The sequence below is a fragment of the Ctenopharyngodon idella genome, chromosome 19 (assembly GCF_019924925.1).
Source record: "Ctenopharyngodon idella isolate HZGC_01 chromosome 19, HZGC01, whole genome shotgun sequence".
Taxonomy (NCBI): domain Eukaryota; kingdom Metazoa; phylum Chordata; class Actinopteri; order Cypriniformes; family Xenocyprididae; genus Ctenopharyngodon; species Ctenopharyngodon idella.
Window position 1 is genome coordinate 31773617 of NC_067238.1, and position 18945 is coordinate 31792561.

General features: G+C 36.8%; 1 long non-coding RNA gene across 1 annotated transcript; it reads left to right on the top strand.

Moving 5' to 3' along the window:
* Positions 1-13526: 13526 nt before the first annotated feature.
* Positions 13527-18945, top strand: LOC127501230 (uncharacterized). The gene is made up of 3 exons (XR_007926559.1): positions 13527-13610; positions 13686-13726; positions 18255-18945. It is a non-coding gene; the product is annotated as an uncharacterized LOC127501230 (long non-coding RNA).

The window sequence follows — 18945 nt, forward strand, 5'->3', positions numbered from 1 at the left end:
CAGTGTAATTAGATTACTGTACTGTTTGTTCTATAGTCTTTACAGTTATTTAATTCAATTTCATCAGAAGTAACTGTAATTAAATTACAGATAAATTAAGAGTAATCCCTTACTTCACTTTTTCAAGGGAAAATGAACTAAATTACAGTTATTAGACTGCTTAGTAAATATTTACACCCAACAGTGTATATATGCTATTATTATTATTATTACTACATTTCTATCTAAATTATGCACACTAAAAAATGCTGGGTTAAAAGCAACCCAAGTTGGGTTGAAAATGGACAAACCCAGCAGTTGGGTTGTTTTAACCCAGCGAATTGGGTTGTTTTAACCCAGCGAATTGGCTGCTTTAACCCAACGGTTGGGCTGTTTTAACCCGGCGAATTGGTTGTTTTAACCCAGCGGTTGGGCTGTTTAACCCAGCAGTTGCGTTGTTTTAACCCAGTAAATTGGTTGTTTTAACCCAGCAGTTGGGCTGTTTTAACCCAGCGGTCGGGCTGTTCTAACCCAGCGGTTGGGTTGTTTTAACCCGGCGAATTGGTTGTTTTAACCCAGCGGTTGGGCTGTTTAACCCAGCAGTTGGGTTATTTTAACCCAGCGGTTGGGTTGTTTTAACTCAGCAGATTGTTTGTTTTAACCCAGTGGTTGGGTTGTTTTAACCCAGCAGGTAGGTTATTTTAACCCAGCGGTTGAGCTGTTTTAACCCAGCGGTTTGGCTGTTTTAACCCAGCAGTTGCGTTGTTTTAACCCAGCAAATTGGTTGTTTTAACCCAGCAGTTGGGCTGTTTTAACCCAGCGGTTGGGCTGTTCTAACCCAGTGGTTGGGTTGTTTTAACCCAGCGAATTGTCTGTTTTAACCCAGGTTTTTTTTTGACAATAGTAATGAATAAAACTGCCCACGCAAACATTTAACCCAACTGCTGGATTTGTCCATTTTCAACCCAACTTGGGTTGTTTTTAACCCAGCATTTTTTAGAGTGTATGGTGATTAATTATTGTTATTGTGATGGTGATGTTATTAGAGTCAAAAAAGCTTTATTTGCATGACTATTTACAATATTGCCAATACAGCACTTGAAATAGACAATACAGAAAATAAATATAGCTTAAAAAAAGAAATGAAGTGAAACGAGGGGAAGTATAGGAGAAAGGAAACAGGTAAATAAAATAGAAAACAGCGGAAATGAATTTACATACAACATGTATGGACATAAAGTACAACTACATAAAAAAATAATAACTGATGAACAATCACTGATAGCTATAGCCCTGCTGGACAAACGGCTTATTTGCTGTTTATTTAACTAATAATTGAAAGACGACAGCTGGATTGCCCGAGTGATTTGCTTTAGTATCTATCTGCTGATAAGAAGCCCGGCTCTATAGCGCTTCCTCTTCCCAAAGCCTCTCCCAGCTTGTGATAAAAAGCCCCAAATTTGGGCCACTGTAAACAGATACCCATGTCTGGACGGGGTAAGCCGTGAGTTCAGAGAGTTCTAAGCTCTGGGAAAGACAAAACACCCTTTGAGAGTCCTCTACCCTCCACTGTTCCAGGATCTGATAAAGCTGCTCCAGATGATGTAACACACTGCATTCCCTGAGTGTTCTGGGCAGGGCTGGGCACAGTGATATGGACACACTACACAGGTGAATGTTGTAAGAGCACAATGGGAACACCTAATAAAAGGGATATGGAATGCAAATCCAAATGCTTGTACTGAATGCTTAATGCCTTTCTAGGAGGATGGATATAAATCATGAGAGTACAAAATCAATAAAACAATTTTTCTTTGGCCATAGAACATAGAAAACAAAAAAAAAACATAAAATCATTTTAAAAATAAAAAAATACGATAATTTCCTAAAAGACGTGTAATTTATACAACTAAAATGTCAATAATAATAATAATTAAATACATTTAAATAACATGATATATATATATATATATATATTTTATACAGTAGTGACCAAAAGTGATATCCAGAGGGGATATCTGTTTTTAATGATCCTATGATCAAAATATGAGGAAAATATTTTATATTTTTAAAAATTTTAAATATGAGGGAAAAACAAACACTAAAATTGATCCTATGATCAAAATATGAGGAAAATATTTTATATATATATTCTTTAAATATTTTAAATATGAGGGAAAAACAAACACTAAAATTGATCCTATGATCAAAATATAATGAATATATATATATATATATATATATATATATATTTTTTTTTTTTTTTTTTTTTTTTTTTAATATGAGGGAAGAACAAACAATAAAATTTACCCTATGAACAAAATATGAGGAAAATATTTTAAATGTTTTAAATATTTTAAATATGAGGGAAGAACTAACACTAAAATTGATCCTATGATTAAAAAAAATGAGTAAATTATATTTTTTAAAATATTTTAAATATGAGGGAAGAACTAACACTAAAATTGATCCTATGATCAAAATATGATGAATATATATATATATATATATATATATTTTTTTTTTTTTTTTGTTTTTTTTTTTAAATATGAGGGAAGAACAAACACTAAAATTTACCCTATGATCAAAATAGGAGGAAAATATTTTATATTTTTAAAAAATATTTTAAATATGAGGGAAGAACAAACACAAATTGATCCTATGATCAAAATATGATTATTAAAAAAAAAAAAAAAAAAAATGCATGTGTGCAAAATTTCTGACCATAAATTATGTCGGCACAATTTGTCATGTTTCATTGCCTTATTATCACAAAAAAATTCTTTTGACTCCAAGCACAACTAAGGCTTACAAAATGTAACTAATTTTATTAATATTTGAATAAAGGGTGAAGATGTCCTTATTTTTCTAGGCCGGACACCAATTTTGGCCACTACTGTATAATAGAATATGCCCTTGTCTTGCAAAATGTTTAAAATAAAGCATAGAAAAGCAGCATGAGACTATGTTTCGGATTGATGTCTCATGGCCGTGTATTGTTGATGTCTTTCGCATTGTTCATGCTTGTACACGCTATTGTATTTTTTATCTCACCAAAACCAAACAAGCACAGCTGTTTAGCTGCAATGCCATGCCTATGCTTCCAGGGGATGTTAATATATCAGGATCCACAGCGAGAGCGAGATAGCTGAGGAGCCGACAACATTTAAAGAATCAAGCCGCGCTCCGTGACTAACACAGACATAGCCATTGAGTAGGTGTGGATTCTGAAGTCCTGCTCCTCTTGTTTAACTCTCTCTGGTGCCCTCCAGGCAAATGAAGCTTTAGGAGAGAAAAAATCACAAAACTGGCACACAGCGTCTTAACGCATGAGTGTGGGATGGCTAGATACCTCCTCGTTGCTTTATTTATTTAAAATGACCTTTCCCTACTGGAACGGAGTTCGCTCTTGGCAATGTGAAGGTTTAAATGTTGGAAGATGTAGGAGGGGAGAGCAGCAGAAACCAAGCCCAAGAGGGAAAGGAGAGAGAGAGTCAAATCACAAGAAAAAAAAAAGAACTGGAGTGACTCCAGGGAGAGCAAGGCAGTAAATGAAGCAGAACAGGTTAGATGTGTTGATAGGTTTTTGTCCTCATTAAAAAAAGCCAAGATCTTGACTTCTGAACCCCTTCATTTGTATTCTGTGGCAATTTATTCCGCACAGATTTGGACTGGAGAATTGGGTTAGATTGCGGTGGTGAAATGAGAGTTTCTTTGCTAAACTCCAGCAGAGGATTCTTCACATTTAGCTCTGTTTTCAACTTACGTGATTAAAAGAGAGAGAGGGAGACAGCAAAAGTAGAGAAAGAACGATGCCCAGAAGGACGGCGGTACTTCAGTGCTCAAAATGACTCATGAAAAATTACCATTCATTTAACACCATCATGAACAAAACGAGTTTTGTGTTTAATTATTATGCATGCAGGTTCATGAGCTCATAAAGGTTGGATTATTATTCAGGTGAAGGGTGTAATTTGTGCACCACTAGTGACACTAACTTAGGCTATGTTTATGTTTAGGGTATATGCTTTTTTTGGGCATAGACAACAACTTTGTCAGAATGATCCCTGTTCACAAGGATCTGTGAAAACGACTAAAAAAACGATGTCACTTTGAAACATTACACGCTTATAGACTGAACAAGTAATGCGCATGACGTCACCGTTTTCAAAAATTCATGTTTTTGTTGTTTACATGGAGACGATATCGTTTTCAAAAACTTGCACGTTTCAGAAGCTTACGTTTTCAGGCAGCCAAAACACTGTTGTCGTGTAAAATTAAGGGTGCAATGCATTCTGGGTAATATTTGTCATTTTAAGAAAAGAGGCTTATAGGCTACTTTCTCAAAAATGACAAATAATATTTCCCAGAATGAATTGTAATATACAGAAGTTATATACTGTAAAAACAATGCATTCTGGGTAATCTACCCAGAATTCATTGTTTTTATGGTATATAACTGTTTTAATGGAAAACATTTCCCAGATCACCTATTGGGTCATTGACGGATAAGTTTTTAAAAGTGTAAGAACATAATGTAGATATTACTTTGGAAGTTTTATTAAGTGTTAACAATGAGATTACGTAGTTTTTATAATCAGTTAACACTGCTTTTGTCATTTTTTACAAGATTTGTCACCAAAAAAGTCATTTGGTTTAACCAAAATTTCGGTTTTACCGAATGACACTTTTGGTTACACTGAATGACGATATTTTCAAACAATGCTAACAGACTGATATCTAGCAAAAGGACAATCAAACATTTTATATTTAGTACAAGTTTTTAAAATATTACAACATTTTCCATGTTTTATAGCGGTTGTACCGAATGACCTGATGCTTCGGGACATGCGTATGATCAAGTGAAAACATGATTTTTTAAACAGTTAAAAGAGAGTTAGTTACTTTGCTTCATGACCATGTGGACCTTTGCAGGTGTCTGAATGATGTCACATCCTGTCACATGATACTGACCACATGACTTGATCCAAAACTTGAGCCCTTTTTATTGGTTACGCCGAATGACATCAATGAAATTAATTTTTCCGGACATTCTTTCTCATAAGAAAGCAACGACTTCTACACATAATTTTAATACCATTTTGCACTATAAAATCATGCTGGAATAAAAAATATATACATTTATTACATTTTAAGATATTTTAATAACTAATGAAATGGCTGTATTGGCCTTTGGACGGTTAAACCAAATGACCTTTTGACACTTCAAAATCTTTAAAATACCTTTATATGTTGCAAAATATAATTAAAACCTTTTGGATTCAATAAAAGAGATCTAGTTGTACTACCTTACATACTTTGGATGTCATATCTTTGTTTTTTATTATTATTAAGGCCTTTGGACAAATAAATGACCCGTCACGTCATTGACGCTATTGCACATTTAATGATTGTTTTCTCAACACTCTGCCCAGTTTGCCATTGGTTTGGCACACAAATAGTCCTGCCCCAAACTCACATAAGTGAATGTTGCTATGCTGAGTGTTTAAAGGGACCATTAAAAATTAAAAACTCAGTCATTATTTACTCACCCTTATTTATTGTTGATTGTTCATTTTTGGAAACGTGAGCTGCTTGTACTCATAGTTCAACCAGCTTCAAGTTTTAAAAAGAAATTCGACATCAGTATCAACGAATGATCAAATACAACTTGTGTTGTTTTCAAAGTGTTCTGAGGGAATAAGATACAAACCTAAATTTAATTTATTATTTAGCAGAAATCAATGTGCACAACTGCATGTTCACAAAATTCTATATTAGCTCAGCAGTTCACTCCACAGAAAAAGAACGCAAGCACACCATGTTGAGAAATCAAAACGCTACACAAACCATGACACCTAGAAAACCCCAAAAAAGTATAAATGTATTTTGTTCTCTGAGGGAAATAACTCCATAACTCCAGACCGGAGCTCCAGTTGTCATATGACGTGCAAAAGTATGAGCATCATTTTCTAGGAGCCGACATTGTGTCATTGTGTCATTTTGATTTCTCCAAATGGTGCGCTTCTGTTTCGGACACTTTTTTCTCCCTTTGTGCTCTGAAAAAGAAAGAAGGGCATCTGGCATTAGAACAACACCGTGGTAGTAAATTAGGCATATACACAGTATATATATATATATAAATGGGTGAACTACACTATGCCTTTAAGATGATCAAACAGAACACTGTTTTCGTCGCACCAGAGCCACGATGTTTCTTTTCAGGGAAATTAAACCACTAATGGTTTATTTACAGTTGTCTCAGCATATTATGCTGGATCTGGTGAAAGTATTTTAACATCAACAAAAATTACACACTTCACCTTAAGTGAACTTCAAAAACACTAAAGCATAATTAAAATTGTGAAAGACTTGGTGAGCAGTCACAGAACCTAAAATATACACTTTCCTCATACATTAATATGAAATTTAACTTAAAATGCTGAAAATAACATATAACATTTGAACATTTGGCACACTGTACCCTCACACACACACACACACACACACTCTCTTTGATGACCAGCAGTGAGAATGTTAATGCATTACCTCCTCAGGCTGAGATCAGAGCAGGCTTTCCTCACCCCCTTTGAACTTCCTTTTGTTTTCTCTCCCAGTCATCAGGGTTCCCAGCCACAGAACAGGAAAAGTTATCTGGATGGATGCCCTGTCAGAGAGGGATCCTCAGATCTTCCTGTGCATTCACACAGACACACACACACACACACACACACACAGTTCAAAATTGAGATGGTTGGAATGTCATGAAATCAGTCGGAGTGAGTCAAGGGAACCGAGTGTTTAGGGTGGATACGGAGCACAACAAAACCATCAAATGAGTTTATTCATATTTATTCTGTTAGCAACTTGAGGGGAATTCTTCCTTTTAAAGAGACAGCACAGAATTATTTAGAATTATTTATTTAACACAAAAATGAAATTTCTGTCCGCATTTATTCACCCTCATGCCATCCCAAACCAAAACTTTCATTCATCTTCGGAACACAAATGAAGATATTTTAATGAAATTTAACAGCTTTCTGTCCCATTCTGTTTGTGGGCATAAGACTTTTGAACAATAGTGCACATCAAACTCTTGTATTTTTCATGATATGACCCTTTCAAAAAATTTTCTGTTGTGTCTATTATACAGAATTACTGATGCTTGTCATCTCAGGGCTGTATGGAGTCATATAATTTGACATATCAAAACAAAAAATCTTTTTCAGTCAACAAAAGTTCACTGTGATTTAGAAACAATATGATGCACATATATAAAAAAAACAAAACTGACAAGTGTGGACATGTAAGGCAACTCATGAGATGTGACAGCGGGGGTTAATTATGTATGCTTCGTCATGTCGCCTGTGAACACAAACAGCAGGGACTGAAACCGACAGCATCTTCAGCATGTCTTCGGTGTCACACCCCTCCATTAACAATTCACATGCTTAACTCCAGCACAACTGTCTAAACTGTGAACATAATGAAAGCCTTTTTAAAGTCAGACAGGCGAAGCCGTCAGTTGGAGTGTTGAAGACTGCCTCAGGACTGCTTTATGTTTTCTTTCACTTTGCAAACTTAAAGGCATAGTTAAATGAAAATTCTGCAATCATTTAATCACATTCATGTCATTCCAAAACTTTCTCTCTTCCATGGAACACAAATAATAGCCAGTTGTTTTAAAGTGGACATGTAATGCCCCTTTTCATAATATAAGTCTCTGGTGTCTCCAGAATGTGTCTGTGAAGTTTCAGCTCAAAATACCCCACAGATCATTTATTATAGCTTGTCAAATTTGCCCCTATTTGGGTGTGAGCAAAAACACGCCGTTTTTGTGTGTGTCCCTTTAAATGCAAATGAGCTGCTGCTCCCTGCCCCCTTTCCAGAAGAGGGCGGAGCTTTAACAGCTCGCGCTTCGGTCGCTCAACAACAACAAAGCTGGAGAATCTCACGCAGCCAAAATGACGACGGTGTTCAGCCTTACATTGTTCAAACCGGAGTCGACACTGATGGAGAGACTCAGGAAGAAGTTACAACTTTTAGATGTTTCTGAATGGTTAGTGGATAAATTTATGTAGTTGCTGTGGAGTTGATTCAACTCATCCACTAGCATGTGCCGTCATGTTAATCTTTTGTGCAAATCCAGCGTTGAATTGACCCTCGTTTGTGAAGCAGTCCGGCATAAAATGAACAACACTCTACTACGACAACTCTTCCTCTTCTCTAAAGCAGCCCAACATGGCCTCACCCCCTTTGTTGTGTGTTCTCAGGGGCGGGGTTTATGTAAATTTTAGGGTTAGTGATGTCACCAACCCAGGAAGTAGCTCGTTGTAGTCCCTACCAGCCGTTTGTTGTAGACCTTAAAGAGCGATTTCTGTAAGAGAAAATATTTCCCTTTGCATTGAACTTTGAGTGTTGTAACTTTGCAGATGTTGTTTATGCTCAAACAGCAACATTACACACTGACTAAATCAGTTCATCACAGACCTTATTTCAGGCATTTAACCAAACACCCATTGATTTCAGGATGATGGAACCGGAAGTGCTAAAATGAGTGCACATTTCCGGGTTTACAAAAATACGTCATCCCTGCAGCTCTTTATTCCAAGTCTTCTATAGTCATGTGCAATCATTATTTCCTTCCATTGTAATTAAAAGAATAAACAGAATAAAAAGAAGAATAAACCTTTTGTGTTCCACTAAAGAAAAACATACAGATTTGGAACAGTGAATGATGTCATAATTTTCAGTTTTGTGTGAACCGCTGCTTCAATTATGCAGATCACATCATACCTACTGCTGTTATTTCATTTGAACAGAGCAAGATTACGACTGCGGTTCAGTCTCAGATGCCACCTGGTTTAAGCAACTGCTGTGCTCAAAGACAGAAGGAGAGGATTTGATTGGTGCGGCTCTGGGCTCTTCTTTCCAAAGAGATACTGTGCTGTAATTAGTTCACTGCAATAATATAATGCATGCAAGCTTCCCACAGAGCGTCACTGATGTAACAGCATCTCAGAGGGACTGGAGCTATTTCTACGGACCTGAATATTATAAAGATTGGGGCATATATCAACATTTATTAAAGAGAACGTATTATGCCCTTTTTACAAAGTCTTGATTGTGTTTTTAGGCTCTACTAGAACAGGTTTTCCTGCTTGAATGTTCATTATTTTCCTCATATTCTCCATTTTTGCAGCTCCTCTCTTCCCAGTCTGTCAGTAATGCTCTGTTTAGTTCCTGTCTCTATGAAGCCCCTCCTTCTGAAAAGCACACTGTGCTCTGATTGGTCGGCTGGAGCAGTGTGACCCAGGATCTGGGTAACACAAAAACTACCCAAACACTGGGTTGTTACATCTGACCCAGGATCTGGGTAACACAAAAACTACCCAAACACTGGGTTGTTACGTCTGACCCAGGATCTGGGTAACACAAAAACTACCCAAACACTGGGTTGTTACATCTGACCCAGGATCTGGGTAACACAAAAACTACCCAAACACTGGGTTGTTATGTCTGACCCAGGATCTGGGTAACACAAAAACTACCCAAACACTGGGTTGTTACGTCTGACCAAGGATCTGGGTAACACAAAAACTACCCAAACACTGGGTTGTTACATCTGACCCAGGATCTGGGTAACACAAAAACTACCCAAACACTGGGTTGTTATGTCTGACTCAGGATCTGGGTAACACAAAAACTACCCAAACACTGGGTTGTTACATCTGACCCAGGATCTGGGTAACACAAAAACTACCCAAACACTGGGTTGTTATGTCTGACCCAGGATCTGGGTAACACAAAAACTACCCAAACACTGGGTTGTTATGTCTGACCCAGGATCTGGGTAAAACAAAAACTACCCAAACACTGGGTTGTTACGTCTGACTCAGGATCTGGGTAACACAAAAACTACCCAAACACTGGGTTGTTATGTCTGACCCAGGATCTGGGTAAAACAAAAACTACCCAAACAATGGGTTGTTACGTCTGACCCAGGATCTGGGTAACACAGAAACTACCCAAACACTGGGTTGTTACGTCTGACTCAGGATCTGGGTAACACAAAAACTACCCAAACACTGGGTTGTTACATCTGACCCAGGATCTGGGTAACACAAAAACTACCCAAACACTGGGTTGTTATGTCTGACCCAGGATCTGGGTAAAACAAAAACTACCCAAACAATGGGTTGTTACGTCTGACCCAGGATCTGTGTTACACAAAAACTACCCAAACACTGGGTTGTTACGTCTGACCCAGGATCTGTGTTACACAAAAACTACCCAAACACTGGGTTGTTACGTCTGACCCAGGATCTGTGTTACACAAAAACTACCCAAACACTGGGTTGTTATGTCTGACCCAGGATCTGGGTAAAACAAAAACTACCCAAACACTGGAAAAATAACCCAAAAAAAAAGACTTAACCCAGGACTTGGGTAGAAAATAAAGATTTTTTACATTGTGTTGTGATTGGTCAAGTGCTTTGAGCGTGTTTGGGAAATGTCCCGCCCCTTACTATAACCGGCAGTTTCAACACACTACTAACTAACTCAACCAGGCCCCGCCCTTTTATTCTGCATATGAATTATGTAAATGAGGAATATTGTGACGTGTTCGTTCCCGGAAGAAAACTCAAGACTACAATGGAGGCGTTTCAGGGAGTTCAGAAACACTGACACTGATATAGAGAATAACTCCCACTGGACAGACATTTTCATGCGCAAACAGCAACATTACACACTAAAGAAAGATAAACATGGAAAAAAGCATCTTTTCTACAATTAAATTACATGGAAAACTAGTTTAGATTGCATCATTTGTGTGCGAAGAACACAACTTCTGCGTCTTGTGAAGGTTAAAAGATCTCCTTTGATGAACTGCCTGTGCAGTCCCTGCGTAAAAGCGACTTTCTCTTGTCGCTTTAATATTTCAGCTCTGCACTGTGAGGCAGTGACAGCGAGCCTGAGGCGAACTTGCCAATTACACTAACACTGACTATTCTCTATGATATGCCACGGAGCCTTTCATCACTGATGCATTACCGAAGCAAATTATAGATTTTACAACAAAGTTAACTCGGGAGCTGTCAACCAGATCAACCTACCTCGCCACATTTAGTCACTTTTTCCACTGAGCGTCCATCAAATATACACGCTCAATCTGTCTCTGGCAGAGTAAAGGAAGGCTGGCTCCTTGAGGAAAGATCGGGCTGTGGGCAAACTGACAAGACGATCTGCTCTTTACATTAATACACTGCAATAAACACCAAAGGCCCTCTGCTAAAACCATTAAACTTACATAAGGCCTCTGCGCTTGCTAAAAGCACTTAGCTGAAAACAAAGCAGAAGGAGTATGGGAGTGTTCTGGCGTTTGTTGTTTCCTCTACTCTTTGTTGGACGTGTAACTTTTATTGATGAAACAGACTGGGGCTGGGTCTTTCTTGATTCAATTTTGATTCACAAACTTAAGTTCTTCTGATTCATTTGGGCTTATTTCACTTATAATGACATTTTATTTACATATGAAAGACATTTGTCTCAGCTAATGCTGTAAATTTACAGGGAATCACTTTATTTGGAACATTACAACAAAAAATATATATAATTTGCTATTTATTTAACATATATAGTATCAAAACTAAAAACTGCTCTAAAATTACCAAAGTAAAGTATATATTGCATGTATTGTGTAAAATAATAATAATATTATAAACTCACAACCACTTAGTTAAAGATCGTGAAAAGATTCAGTGATAAATGAATGATTCAAATGGCATTGCTTATTTCTTTGGATTTAAACATTCTTGGAAACATCTGTAATAATGTAAGTAAACAAGTCAACAAATTGTTCTAGTGGTTTTTTAGACATTTTAATCCAAAAATCGTACATATTGTGCCTTTAAATAACCGCTGTGAATGATTCAGTGAGTTCGTTCAGTGAAAAATGAATGATTCAAATGGCAGCGCCAGAATTAATCATTCTGAATGATTCATATAAAGAACCGGCTCAAAATTGGAGTCATTTGTTCATGAGTCGGTTGTGCTGGATGTTTTTGATTCACTAAAAAGAACCAGTTTAAAAGATTCTTTTGTTCGAGAATCAGATTACACTGGTTGCGCTGGATGTTTTTGATTCACTATAAAAAAACGGTTCAAAAGAGTCTTTCGTTTGAGAATCAGATTACACTGGTTGTGCTGGATGTTTTTGATTCACTAAAAAGAACCGGTTCAAAAGAGTCTTTCGTTCGAGAATCAGATTACACTGGTTGTGCTGTATCTTTCTGATTCACTAAAAAGAACCAGTTTAAAAGAGTCTTTTGTTCGAGAATCAGATTACACTGGTTGTGCTGTATCTTTCTGATTCACTAAAAAGAACCAGTTTAAAAGAGTCTTTTGTTCGAGAATCAGATTACACTGGTTGTGCTGTATCTTTCTGATTCACTAAAAAGAACCGGTTTAAAAGAGTCTTTCGTTCGAGAATCAGATTACACTGGTTGTGCTGTATCTTTCTGATTCACTAAAAAGAACCAGTTTAAAAGAGTCTTTTGTTCGAGAATCAGATTACACTGGTTGTGCTGTATCTTTCTGATTCACTAAAAAGAACCGGTTTAAAAGAGTCTTTCGTTCGAGAATCAGATTACACTGGTTGTGCTGGATGTTTTTGATTCACTAAAAAGAACCAGTTCAAAAGAGTCTTTTGTTCGAGAATCAGATTACACTGGTTGCGCTGGATGTTTTTGATTCACTAAAAAGAACCGGTTCAAAAGAGTCTTTCGTTCGAGAATCAGATTACACTGGTTGTGCTGTATCTTTCTAATTCATTTAAAAGAACCGGCTAAAAAGAGTCTTTTGTTCGAGAATCAGATTACAACGGTTGTGCTGTAAGTTTTTGGCACACTAAAAAGAAATGGTTTATAAATTTGCTCGTGAATTGAACTGCACTGCTCAAATAAAATATATATTTTTTTTTTTTCTACCTTAAAATTTCATGTTTAAAGTGCCCCTATTATGCTATCTTAAAGGCTCCTAATCTCATACAATAGATTTAAATGCATCCAAGGTCAAGAAAATCAAATGTTCTCATTATATACATTGCACATCACCTAATTTCTCTGAAAACAGTTTGTTTAAAGATTCAGTCTCTCTAAACCCCTCCTTTCTGAGAGCCTGCTCTGCTCTGATTGGTCAGATGGCCCAGTCTGTTGTGATTGGTCGACTACTTACAGTACATTTCGGAAACTAAATGCCAGTTACCATATCTGAATTTCAGCTCCGAATCTGATACGAACAATAACAATGGTGTCAGTTTTTAAAGATCAATTCCAGTGCGAATCCTTTTGAAGTGCTGAAAACAGTGTCTTCTTGACATGAACAACACAAACCAAACTCTTCCAGGCCTCAGGTTATTCACAGGCAGCCAAGACCACAGACTGACATTATGCAAAATAGTTACGTTGTTAGATATGTAACAGGAAATGAGTCTGGAATTACTGACACCTCATTTCGGCAGTTCAGAATCACTTCTTTCTTTTAGGAGACACAATAACATGCACTTTGATATTTAAAACTTTGCAGAACTTTTACATTCACAAACAGCTTTATCACACACTGCATGAAAGGTAGGGGCACTTTAAAGGATTAGTTCACTTCAGAATTAAAAGAATGTTTTCCTCAAAAACCTTCATTTCTTTTAGACTGAAGAAAGAAAGACATAAACATCTTGGATGACATGGGGGTGAGTAAATTATCAGGAGATTTGAATTCTGAAGTGAACTAACCCTTTAATTCAGTGTGTTACTTGCCATTTCTTTGTATTTGTTAGTGAAATTTTCTGACTGAAAATAGTTTCTGCTCCAGACAGTTCAAACTCCAACTCCAGCTGCCTTTGCATAGCTTTGCCTCATAAATCTTGCGCCTCAGGTATTCCTCATGCCCTGGAAAACCAGGAATTTCTGACCTTTTAGCTGTGCTTTATGTAAACACTGTGGTCTGGGAGGGCACGGTACAGCGTGCTTAAACACACACTCATAGACGTGGTAAAAACACACACTGGGCATGATTTACCGGCTGGCACTGGAGGAAGAGACAGCATGTAAACGCAGACTGGAGGATGAGTGAGAAAAACAACAGGTTTTTTCTCCTCTGAGAAATATAGATGCTGTCTGTGGACAGGTTTGCTCAGGAACACCGAAGAAATTCTTCATGAAGATGACAGCGCCTGACTGTGAAGACTCAGGTCAGCAAACGGTCGCTTCCGTGATAGATGAATCTCGACTTTTTTTGAATGAGCTGGAAAGAAAAGCATAGCTCCAGGTCCGGATTGTTTTTTCACAGTTTGAGGACTGTCGAATCTGACATTCAACTCCCTTTGTTATGAACCCAAAGCCAGAGGGCTGATGGGAATAAAATGTGAAACATCGTTTGTTCCAGCCTTGGAGGAAGAAAGAATATAAAAGTGTTTGAGGACCATCAAATAGAAATTAGAGCTGTTCCCCAGTGTGACTGAGAGTCAGCCGGACTTTACAAGCTCCTCAAAGTCTCACAAGAGTGTCAGAGATGAAGAATGGACAGAGAGAGAGTCCTTGAAAATTGGTGGCCTGAAAATATACAGTGGGGTTGAAAAGCCTGATGCTTCTCATGCTTGTGTTTTTCTAATGTAATGAAACACTTTTCATGACAAAGTATAGTATCGGGATTACAATTTTAGTGAAAAGTTGAACTGGAAATGAATTTCAGAACGTCTTTTTCCTCAGTTTGCTTTAATGACGGCATGAGATCCTTACGTTTATGTAATCCGGCACGTTTTGAGAAAGATCCAGAGCGTTTCGATTTTCAACGGAAGTAAGAACATCTGAACATCTGTTCAAAGAATTCAGATTATAAATGCCACAAATTTGCTTGATAAATGACCTAGAAATAGTGCAGAACGTTCAGCACTTCTTATACATTTTGCATTATAATGTTCCTTTGTTTAAAATATTTAAAACTTAGCAGGGTTATTGTCGTTAACTAACAACTAAAACTAATTAAAACATTTCTGTTAATTGAAATAAAGCTGAAATAAAATAAAATATAAAACAAAAAACGTAAACAAAATGAAAATTAGAAATGTTGCCTTTGGCAATAAACTGAAATAAGTTGAACTGTAAATAAATAAAGAAAAATGAAAAATTCTTGTAAAATGACAAAAGCTCACGAAAATTATTAAAAAATTAACTAAAATTAACATGAAAACTAAAAAAAGCTAATTCAAAATATGAACAAAGCTACACTCTAAAAAATGCTGGGTTAAAAACAACCCAAGTTGAGTTAAAACAACCCAGTTTTATTTAGCTCAACTATTGTTTAAAAATTACTGTATTTATTGCTTAAAATGAACCCAAAGTATGTTGGAAATGAACATTTATTAATAAGTTTAATGAATAATAATTAAACAATAAACATTTATTAAATTGCTTATTAATAAATGTTCACCTTTTGATTATTATTGTTGCCTCTAGTAATTACGTGTCTGATTTTTAACCTATTTTTTGTTCATTTTAAGCAAGAAATACAGTCAATTTTAAAAAATAGTTGAGTTAAATAAAACTGGCTAGCACATTAGGCAAATATTTAACCCAACTGCTGGGTTAAAACAACCCAATCGCTAGGTTAAAACAACTCAATTGCTGGGTTAAGACCTGGGTTAAAACAACCCAATAACTGGGTCAAAACAACCCAATCGCTGGGTTTGTCCATTTTCAACCCAACTTGGGTTGTTTTTAACCCAGCATTTTTTAGAGTGTATAATAAAACTAAAATAACTCATATAACATACACTTTTGGACACCACTTTACCAAACATTTCACAAAACCACACTGGAAATCAATCGTCTTTTCATACCTGGATAACTTTAGTCGATTACAACCACAAAAGTTTCCACAAATCAAAAGAAAGTAGACGTGCTTCCGTCCGTGCATTAAATAAGATGCATCACTGTCTGACCCACCAGCCCAGAAGGGAACTAGAGCAATCAACTTTGTGCACAATTAATCATTGTGAGGCCGACAAACTGCTACGATCTCAGGCACTTAGAGGCAGAGGCAGCAGTAATTATGACAAGGCAGGGCGATATAGCAGCCGACAAAGCGTGCCTTCACTCCCATTAGGAAGGGAGGTACAGATCCCTTCTGAACACATCAGTAGCCAGTGAGGAGATAAGCGGGTCGTATATAGCTTAGAAACAGAGAGCGAAAGAAAAGGGGAAGAATGAATACAAAGGGAGAAGGAGACAGCGTATTACAGCTGACCTATAAAGAACGCTAGAGGATGTGGGTGGAGAGGTTTGGAGTTATTTTCCCACAACACCTCACACCCTTTCAATGCAGATTAAAAACGAGCTGTCGGAACACATCCAGCTGAGGCTGTGACGTCTCATTTTCTGATAGATTTCAAAACGCAAGCAGTATCACTAGAGCAAGAGTGCTGTTGTTCCATCAGTGGGTAATCACAGCCGCGCTGATATTTGTAAAAACAACATGATTGCGAGTGTGAGGTTTGCTCACCAGTTCAGTAAATTGTTAATATCAAATAACTTATATTTCAGGCACATCACCACCAAATGCTTTGTCTGTTTTTGCTCTGCCAGTGAAAATAGTTCTGAACGAATCCAAAATGATTGACCGCGTCATAGAGCAATGCACATGAATTAACGCTTTGAATGAAACGATTGAGTAAATGATTCAATGACTCATTCACTCAGGCTGCATCTGAAATCGCATTCTTCTTTACCCGGATGACCTACTACTTCCGAACACACGATGGACACTTTACTATCCCATGAGGCCATGGGAGAGGATTTGTGAATGACAGGGAAGCGACGCAACTGACGCTGGTAGATCACATGACCTACTACTTCCTGCGAGATTCTTTTTTAGCAGTTGTGAAGAAATTACTTATTCAAAATAAGTACCTACTCAAGAGAGTATGTTTCAGACACAGCCTCTGTTTCTGAATGAATCAGTGTTTTTAACGAATCATTTCAGTGAATGATTCAATGACTCAGTCATAAAGACAATGGCTGAATCCAAAACTGATTCCTTTTAATAAGTAATTACTTAATCAGCATATTAGAGTGATTTCTGAATTTTCAGCATATGCTGATTTGCTGCTCAAGAAACATTTCTAATTATTATCAATGTTGAAAACAGTTGTGCTGCTTCATAAACCATAATACATTTTATTTTTCAGGATTCTTTGATGAATAGAAAGTTCAAAAGAACAGCAATTATTTGAAATAGAATCTTTTGTAACATTATAAATGTCTTTACTGTCACTTTTGCATTAATGCATCCTCGCTTCCAAACTTTTGAACTTGATTAACAATTCACATTTTCAAAGAAACAATAAATACAGACAATATTTCAGACAACAGGCCGATGGGTTTGTGATGCAGCATTATCAACACTGGCTAATATGATCCAAAGTGACCTAAAAGAGAAAATGGAAAGGTCATTTCTGAGGATGAGCAAGTTATTAAATTTTGATTAAAAATCACAAAGACAAACCTTTTTTTTTCTTCTTTGGAATAGCATGCACAGATGAATCATTCACGATAAGATCAGGAACATGTATTAAGAAAGTAAATAGGAGCACAAGTGCTCATGTCAGTCTTCATTGTGAGCTGTTTGTGCCTCATACTTCCAGCTAACAAAAACGTTTTGCTGTTTGTTATGTTTATTAAACACTGTTATGTTTATTAAACATTAAAACGTCCAAGTTTTACAAATGTTTTAAAAACGTTTTTTCTTGGTTATGAGAATGCTAAGGGAAAATTCCATTTCATCATTCTTCAAACATCTTTAGGAATGTTACTTTTTAACGTTCTCTGAACATTCTAAAACAAGCAGTTACATTTAAAAACATTTAAAGAACATTTAAGAACAAAAATGTACAATATATAAATAATGTTTTTATGATAATGTTTTGAGAAAATTATAAAGACTGCATTGTTTTTGTTTCACAAGCCTGATTTACGTGTCTTTGCACACACTTGCACATGATAAATTACTGAGTAAAAAACGTGTTAAAGCAATTGTCTGGTTCATAATGTAAGCTGACCGATTACTTTAACATATAGTTTGTTATTGTTTGTTTTATTAAATTTCCCCTATATTTGCATTCCCACTAAACCTGCATTTGGTTGTGTATTTTCACTAACTGTCCACTGTTTTGTGCATAAGCTTCCCTGTTTCCTAACATTGTTTATACTTGATTCCTCAAGGATGCCCTGTGGTCCAGGAAGACCCTTTTGGAAAGGAAGCCGTTCTTTCCTCGCGTCTGCAGTGGGACTCTTGAGATTGATGATGGTGTGTTTGGATGTGTCACAATGTTAATGCTCCTGTCGTGTTGTGACAGCTAGTACATGTGTGGGCCGGATGCCATGCCTGTTTTAGTGACGTGTCTGTGTTTGGAGAGAGAGCAGGAGGATGATCTTCAGAGTCCGACGGGCAGCTGGACGCTCTCAGCCCGCAGGCACAGCTTCGCCCCATGGGTATCAGGCCTGGCACAGTGTTGTTCTGCGCCAGCTGGGACTAGGATGGACAGAATGGGCAGTTGTCTGCTGCTGAACATCACGTCAGCAAACAGAACGCTGTAAAACAACATTGATTGGGTTGTTTGATAGCTTATATAACAATTCCCAATTGATTCATGTGCTCATATGCTTAAGTTGAGACTTTAATTTTGGTCTCTTACACAAAGCTATTGTATAGCACATACATTACCGGTCAAAAGTTGGGAAGAATTCAGTTTTATTTAACTTGACTATTGTTTAAAAATTACAATATTGCTGGCTTAAAATGAACCCAAAATAGATGAGACTTATCTGTAAAAGTCTGATTGGAATTGCATGTCAAACCACCTCCAAATGTGAATCAGTTTTGAAGAAAAAATAAAAATAAATAAATAAAAGA